We start from the raw sequence: 7,808 nt of genomic DNA, 5'->3' as shown, positions 1-7,808 counted from the left end.
CAGCTGGTGCCTGAAGAAGCTGGTGGGGGCTGCTTCCGGGGCAGCTTGTTCTGGGGCTGAACTGCAGCCCGGCTTCAGCTCCAGCACACAGCCAAGGCAGGCCACATGGTGGCTGCCCAACCACTCTCACCCTAGATAAAAAATTGAGAAAAAAAACAATAAAAATCCATAAAAAGTCTAAAGAAGTTTTAAAAAGTCAAAAAAGTTGATAAAACATTAGGGAAAAGTCATTAAAAAGCCAGGAAAGGGTAATAAAAAAGTTGATATAAAGTCAAGAAAAAGTGTAAAAAAGTTGATAGAGTCAGGAAAAAGTCGATAAAAAGTTGAGGAAAAGTTGGCATCAGCCTCTGGAGCCTGGGATTGTGGATTTGAGTCCCATCCACAGCCCCCTCTTCCTAGAGCAGATGGGCGACTACCACCAGCTTTCCCCTCTGTGGGCCAGGGGAGGGACTCAAACTGACAACCCCATCCTCCAGAAAAAGTCAATAAAAAGTCAGGAAAAAGTCAATAAAAAAGTGGGGGAAAGTCGATAAAAAGTTGGGAAATGACAAGGAAAAAGTCAATAGAAAGTTGATAAAAAGTTGGGGAAAAGTCAATAAAAGCCAATTAAAAATTGGGAGAAAGTCAGTAAAAAGTTTAAAAAAGTCAATAAAAAGTTTTAAAAAAATCCAGGAAACAGTCAGGAAAAGGTAATTTAAAAGCCAGAAAAAAAATTGAAAAAATGCAGAGGAAAAGTCAGGAAAGTTGATAAAATGTCGATAAAAAACCGGGAAAAAGGAAAAAAAAAGTCAATAAAAAGTCAGGGAAAAGTCAATAAAAAGTTGGTAAAAAGTTGGCATCAGCCTCCGAAGCCTGGGATTGTGGGTTAAAGTCCCACCCATGACCCCCCCCCCCCCCGTAGAGGTTGGATGGTGGGTGGCTTGCTCTGGGGCTGCACTGGAGCTGGAAACTCGGGAGGAGGGGAATTGTGTAAGTCAATAAAAAGCTGCGGAAAAGCCAGGAAAAAATATGAAAAAGCTTGGGAGAAAGTCAACAAAAAGATGAGGGAAATTGATAAAAAGTCATGAAAAAGTAAAGAAAAATCAGAACAAAGCTGAAGAAAAAGTCAGGAAAAAGTTGATAAAAATTGGAAAAAGCCAGGAAAAAGTCAAGGAAAAGTTGGGAAAATATTGGAAAAAAGTCAGGAAAAAGCCTTTCATCAATATTTTATCAACTTTTCTCTGACTTTTTCCCAACTTGTCCCCTGAATTTTTCTGACAGTTTCTTGACTTTTCCCCAACTTTAATATGACTTTTGACTTTTTTCCTTTTTCCTGATATTTTCTTGATTTTTCCCAACTTTTTCTCAACTTGACTTTTCCCCGTTTTCCCCACTTTTTTGTGACTTTCCCCTTACTTTTTTCTGATTTTTTGTTTTCTCAGACTTTTCTCTGAATTTTCCTGATTTTTTAACAACTTTTTCCCAACTTCTCAATTTTTCCAGAATTTTTTCAATTTTTAAAATATTTTCTCTTTTTGACTTTTACCTGACTCTCCTGACTTTTTATCAACATTTTTGAAATCTTCCTGACTTTTTCTCAACTTATTTCTTGACTCATTTTACTTTTTCATGATGTTTTTCTGACTTTTTCCAACTTTTTCCTGACTTTCTCTACTTTTTTTTTTACTTTTCCTTACTCTCTCAACATTTCCAACTTTTTATCAACATTTCCCCAGCTTTTTCCCAACTTCTTCCAACTTTGTCAACTTTTCACCAACTTTTTTCTGATTTTTTCTGACCTTTTCCTGATTTTTATCAGTTTTTTCAATTTTTTCCTGACTTTTCCTGACTTTTTCTCTACTTTTTAAAAATTTTTCCAACACACTCAACTTTTTTCTACATTTTTCCTGATTTTTTCCTCAACTTTAGATGTTTCCTGACTTTTTATTGACTTTTCCAGCTTTTTATTGACTTTTCCTGACTATTTCCTGACTTTTTTCAACCTTTCTTGACTTTTTTACTTTTTCTTGATTTTTTTTTTACTTTTCCCAACTTTTTTTCCCTAACCTTTTTCCCAATTTAGTATAGTTTTTCTGACTTTTTATCAACTTTACCCTGACTTTTTATCTTTTCTGCAGCTTTTTATCAACTTTTACACTTTTTATTGACTTTCTTCTGACTTTTTCCCATTTCATTATTTTTTTAATTTTTGACTTTTCCCTGACTTTTTCTTGACTCTTTTAACCCCCCACTACATTTTGTTAACATTTTGACCTTCCCATGACTTTCCCCAACTTTATCCTGATTTTTTTACATTTTCTAGACTTTTTCCCACTTTTTCCTATTTTTTCTCAACTTTTTCCTCAATGTTTTTAGACTTTTCTTGACTTTTCCCTGATTTTTTCTGTATTTTCCCTGACCTTTTTTTTTTACTTTTCCCCATTTTTTTTCTGGCTTTTTATCAACTTTTCCTGGCTTTTTCTTGACTTTTTGCCTGAATATTTCCAACTTTTTCTGACTTTTCTGACTTTATCCTGACTTTTCTCAACTTTGTCTGTACTTCTTTTCAACTTTTTCCTGACTCAATTTTTTCAAAAAGTTCCTGACTTTTTTTCAACTTTTTTCTACTTTTCCCAATTTTTTATAGACTTTATTCTGACATCAACATTTTCCAGACTCTTTCTTGACTTTTTTGAACTTTTCTTGGCTTTTTCTTGATTTTTTTTACTTTTTCCAAAGGTTTTCTTTTTACATTTCCACACTTTTCTGACTTTTCCCAACTTTTTTCCAAATTTATATTAACTTTTCCCTGACTTTTTTTCAGTTTTCCATCTTTTCTCAGACATTTTCTGACTTTACCCAAATTTTTCCTTTTTATCGATTTTTTCCTTTTTCTCAACATTTTTTACTTTTTTCTGACTTGTTCATGACTTTTTCCTCGATGTTTTACTTCACTTTACTTTTTTCTCAACTTTTTCTCTCAACTTTTTAATCAATTTTTCACGTTTTTCTTGACTTTTCTCTCAACTTTTTTCTAGATTCTTTCCCTGAGATTTTTCTGAGAATTTACCATCTTTTTCTCATCTTTCTTCTAGACCTTTTTCTCGACTATTCCCAGACTTTTTTCTAGACATTTTCTCATCTTTTTACACAATTTTTTCATGACTTTTCCTTGATTCATGTCCTGAATTTTTCCTCAGAATTTACCTTCTTTCTCACCTTTCTTCTCGAATTTTTCTTGACTTTTCCCAGACTTTTTCTCGACATTTTCTTTATTTTTCCACAATTTTATTCTTGACTTTTTATTGCATTTTAATGACCTTTCTCGACTCTTGTCTGACTTTTTCCCGAGTATTTACCTTGTTTTTCTCACTTTTATTCTTGACTTTTTTCTCAACTTTTTCCTGACTTTTTCCTCAACTTTTTTCTTGATTCTTGTCATTTTTCCTGAGAATTTACCTAATTTTTCTCACCTTTCTTGACTTTCTTCTCAACTTATCATAAAGTTTTTTCTCTCAACATTTTTCTCGACTGTACCCAGACTTTTTTCTCAACTTTTTAACAACTTTTCCTTGATTCTTTTCCTGACTTTTCCTGAGAATTTACCATCATTTTCTCATCTTTCTTCTTGACTTTTGCCAGGCTTTTTCTCAACTTTTTTCTTGACATTTTTCTCGACTATTTTGTTGAGTCTTTTCCTGACTTTTGCCTCAGAATTTTCTCACCTACTTTCTCAACTTTTTTATCAACTTGTTCTCACCTTTCTTCTTGATGTTTTTCTCTATCTTTCTTAGTGTTTTTCTTGACTTTTTTTCTCAATATTTTCCTGATTATATACCAATTTTCTCACTTTTAATCTCAACATTTTCTAGATTTTTTGTCTACTTTTTTCTCGCCTTTTTTCCTTGCCTTTTTTCTCAATTCTTTTCCAAAATTTTTCCTCAGAATTTACTGTTATTGTCTCAACTTTATTCTCGACTTTTTTCAAATTTTCCCAGACTTTTTTTCAACTTTTTAATCAACTTTTGTATTGATTGTTTCTTGACTTTTTTCTCAACTTTTTTCTCGATAATTTTCCCACTTTTTCCTGAGAATTTTCCATCATTTTCACAGTTTTCTTTTTTTCTATTTTATTGACTTTTCCCAGACATTTTCTCAACATTTTTCTTGATTTTTTTCCTCACTTTTTGCTTGAGAATTTACTGTCATTTCCTCACCTCTCTGCTTGACTTTTTTTCTTGATTTTTGCCAAACTTTTTCTAGACTTTTTTCTCCACTCTTTTCATGATTTTTCCTCAGAATTTACCTCATTTTCTCAATTTTTTTCACAATTTTTTTCACAACTTTGTTCTCGACTTTTTATTGATTGTATACAAACTTTTTGTCACCTTTATTCTCGACTTTCACATTTTATCGGCAATAATTATCTTTTTTCTAGTCTTTTTCTTGTCTTTTTTTCCTCAATATTTCTCTCAACATTTTTCTTGATTTTTTGACATTTTCCTAATGATCCCTTTTCTCACCTTTCTTCAAGACTCTTTTCTTGAGTTTTCCCAGATATTTTCTTGACATTTTCTCAACTTTTTTCTCAACATTTATCTCAACTTTTTCTCGATATTTTTCTGATTATTTACCATCTTTTCTCACCTTTCTTCTATACATTTTATCAGCTTTCCTCAGAGATTTTCTCAACTTTTTTATTGTCTTTTTTCTCAACTTTTTTTCTCAATTATTTTGTGGATGTTTTCCTTAGAATTTGCTGTCATTTTCTCACCTTTCTTCTCGATATTCTTCTCGACTTTTTCAACTTTCTTTTCTATTTTTTTCCTGACTTCTTCCTAAGATTTTCCTGTCATTTTTTGACTTTTTTATTGACTTTTCCCATATTTTCCCTCGAACTAGCATTGGAGGCAGCAGTACTGTCAATGGCCACCAGGGGGACGCTGGTGCAACACACCAGCACTGGACCCTGCTGTAACGTGAATAGCCACAGGAGGGCGCTAGTGAGACCCCAGTATTGTGGCCTGCAGAACTGCGAATGACCACAGGGGGCGCTAATGAGCCATAGCCAGTAATGCAGGCCCCACTGCAGGGGCTAGTGAGCCCGTCAGCATTGAGGCCTGCAGTACAGCAAATGTCCTCAGGGGGCGCTAGTAAGCCCATCCTGCATTGGGGCCTGCAGTACCGCAAATATCCACAAGAGGGCGCTAGTGAGTCATCTGAGCATTGAGGCCTGCAGTACCCAGTATGTCCACATGGCGGCACAAGAGACCCAATCAAGCATTGGGGCCTGCAGTACCAGGTATGTCCACAGGGTGGCGCCAGGGAGCCACACCGGCATTGTGGTCTGCAGTACCTGGAATGTCCACAGAAGGGCGCTAGGGAACCACCCATCATTGGAGCCTGCAGTACTGAGTGATGCGTGTGTCGTGTGTGTCCCCCCCCCCCCCCCATACACAGTACTGCAGCCCCCAATGCTGGGGTGGCTCATTAGCACCCCCTGTGGACATACCCAGTACTGCAGGCTCTAATGCTGGGTGGCTCCCTTTCGCCTCCCTGTGGTCATTCGTGGTACTGCAGGCTCCAAAGCTGGGGTGACATGACTAGATCCACAATATGGCCACTTGCAGTAATTCAGGCTCCCATGCTGGTGTGGCTTCCTAGCACTCCCTTGGGGGTGATTTCAAGAGTTCACCCCTGGTTTTAGGAATAAAAAGCACTTGATGGTGGCAGCAAATTCCACAACATCTGTGTATGGTGATTCCGAGGGGAAGTTTTCGGTAACCAGTGCCTGTAGAGGCAAAGGTTCTCTGTACTTTCAGTGCTGCAGGCTCCAATGCTGGGGTGGGTCACCAGCATCCCCCTGTGGACATTCATGATACTTGGGGACTCAGTGCTTTCACTGTTTCTGATGCCTACTCCATGCATAGGACTGATGAGATCCTAGACAAGTTGGGGGCAGCCCAGTTCCTCACTACTATGGACCTTATCAAAGGGTACTGGCAGGTGCCCTTGGATCCAGAGGTCAGGGTGACAACTGCCTTCTCCATCCCAATAGGGCTGTTTGAGTTCCTGATCCTGCCTTTTGGCCTCAAGGCCTTCCAGCACCTGGTGGATTAGTTACTGCCCTGGGAGCAGTACTATGTGGCCATAGAGGAGTGCCTGGCTGTAGTGCAGACCCTTAAAAAGCTGCAGCCATATTTGGGTGGCATTTTACCATGTACACTGACCACTCCCCCCAACCTGGCTGCATCAAATGAAGGGGTCAAATGCCAAGCTCCTGAGATGGAGCCTGCTCCTGCAGGACTATGACATGGAGGGTCCATGTTAAGGGGAGTGCCAGTATCATAACCGATGCTTTATCCTGCAGCAGGGAGCCTGAACTTCCCCAGGTCACCGTCCGAGTGACCCTGCTCAGTTTGGTCTCAAAGGGAGGGGGAGATGTGAGGAAGTGGGGAGCTTTGGAGGTTCAAAGGGTGTTGCATGCAGAGGAGGGACACTCTGTGCCCCTGGGAGTTACTGTTTTAACGTGGCAAGGGGAGAGGGAGTTTGTTGTTACAGAGAACAGCACAGAACTGGAGCCCCAGCGATTGGTGTGCTGGTGACCAGCAGACCCTGCTCAGAGGACACAGCAGGTTCTGGCCCAATGAAAGACAGTAGGCTGCAGAGAGGAGACCTTGCTGACCTGCCCAGATGGCTCCACTCAGGAGAGAACGACGGATGGAGGAGCGGAGAGGCAGAGAAAAGAGGGGCCCAGGCAACCCTGTCTACCTGGAGAGAAGACAATGGACAGGGGAGGGGCTGTTGCTGGGGGATATTGGAGGCTCTGCTGGAAGACGGTGGGTCTGTTCTGGACAGAGGGAGAACAGGCAGAGCTCACCTGACTGCAGGGGAATCAGATGTGCTGGGCTGTGGGAGGCCAAGCCTACAGGCCTTGAGAGATCCTTTGCTGCATTCAAAGCTCAATAGACGCTCCTGGTTTGTGCTGGCTGAGAGCCGTTCTGGGCTGGAGAACAGGGTCTACACTCGTGGCTTCTTGCGCAAGAAATATACAAATGAGGCTAAGCGAGGAGTATCACTGAGCCTCATTTGCATACCTAATGAGCCACCGTTTTTGCAAAAGAGGCTCTTGCGCCAGGAGCTGTCTATACTGCCCCTTCTTGCGCAACAAAAACACTCTTGCGCAAGGCCGCTAGGTGGACTATTTTCAGGAATAACGGCATTGTACAAATGGGTTTTGCAAGAAGCCGCAAGTGTAGACATAGGCTGGTTGGAGCCCGAGGGGGCTCATGGTGGAGACAGGCATGCAGAAGGCCCTGAGGCACCATCCTGGAGGCAGAGGGGCAGACCCCCCTGGTGAGAGTGGGCACCCCGAGAGGGTTGCCACACTGAAGTGGACCCCCTGAGAAAGGGCTGTCACAGTGGAGAGGGGGGTGCTGCCCAGGGACTGATGGGCCAAGCATAGGCATGACCTGTGACAGGACACCAAATGAAATTAATGGGTAGCAGGTTTAAAACTAATAAAAGAAAGTTCTTCTTCACACAGCGTGTAGTCAACCTGTGGAACTCCTTGCCAGAGGAGGCTGTGAAGGCTAGGACTATAACAGAGTTTAAAGAGAAGCTAGATAATTTCATGGAGGTTAGGTCCATAAAAGGCTATTAGCCAAGGGATAAAATGGTGTCCTTGGCCTCTGTTTGTCAGAGGCTGGAGAGGGATGGCAGGAGACAAATCGCTTGATCATTGTCTTCGGTCCACCCTCTCTGGGGCATCTGGTGCTGGCCCCTGTCGGCAGACAGGCTACTGGGCTAAATGGACCTTTGGTCTGACC

Source organism: Pelodiscus sinensis, chromosome 23, assembly GCF_049634645.1.
Source record: "Pelodiscus sinensis isolate JC-2024 chromosome 23, ASM4963464v1, whole genome shotgun sequence".
In the NCBI taxonomy this organism is placed as follows: domain Eukaryota; kingdom Metazoa; phylum Chordata; order Testudines; family Trionychidae; genus Pelodiscus; species Pelodiscus sinensis.
Note: the sequence above shows the minus strand (reverse complement) of the source record.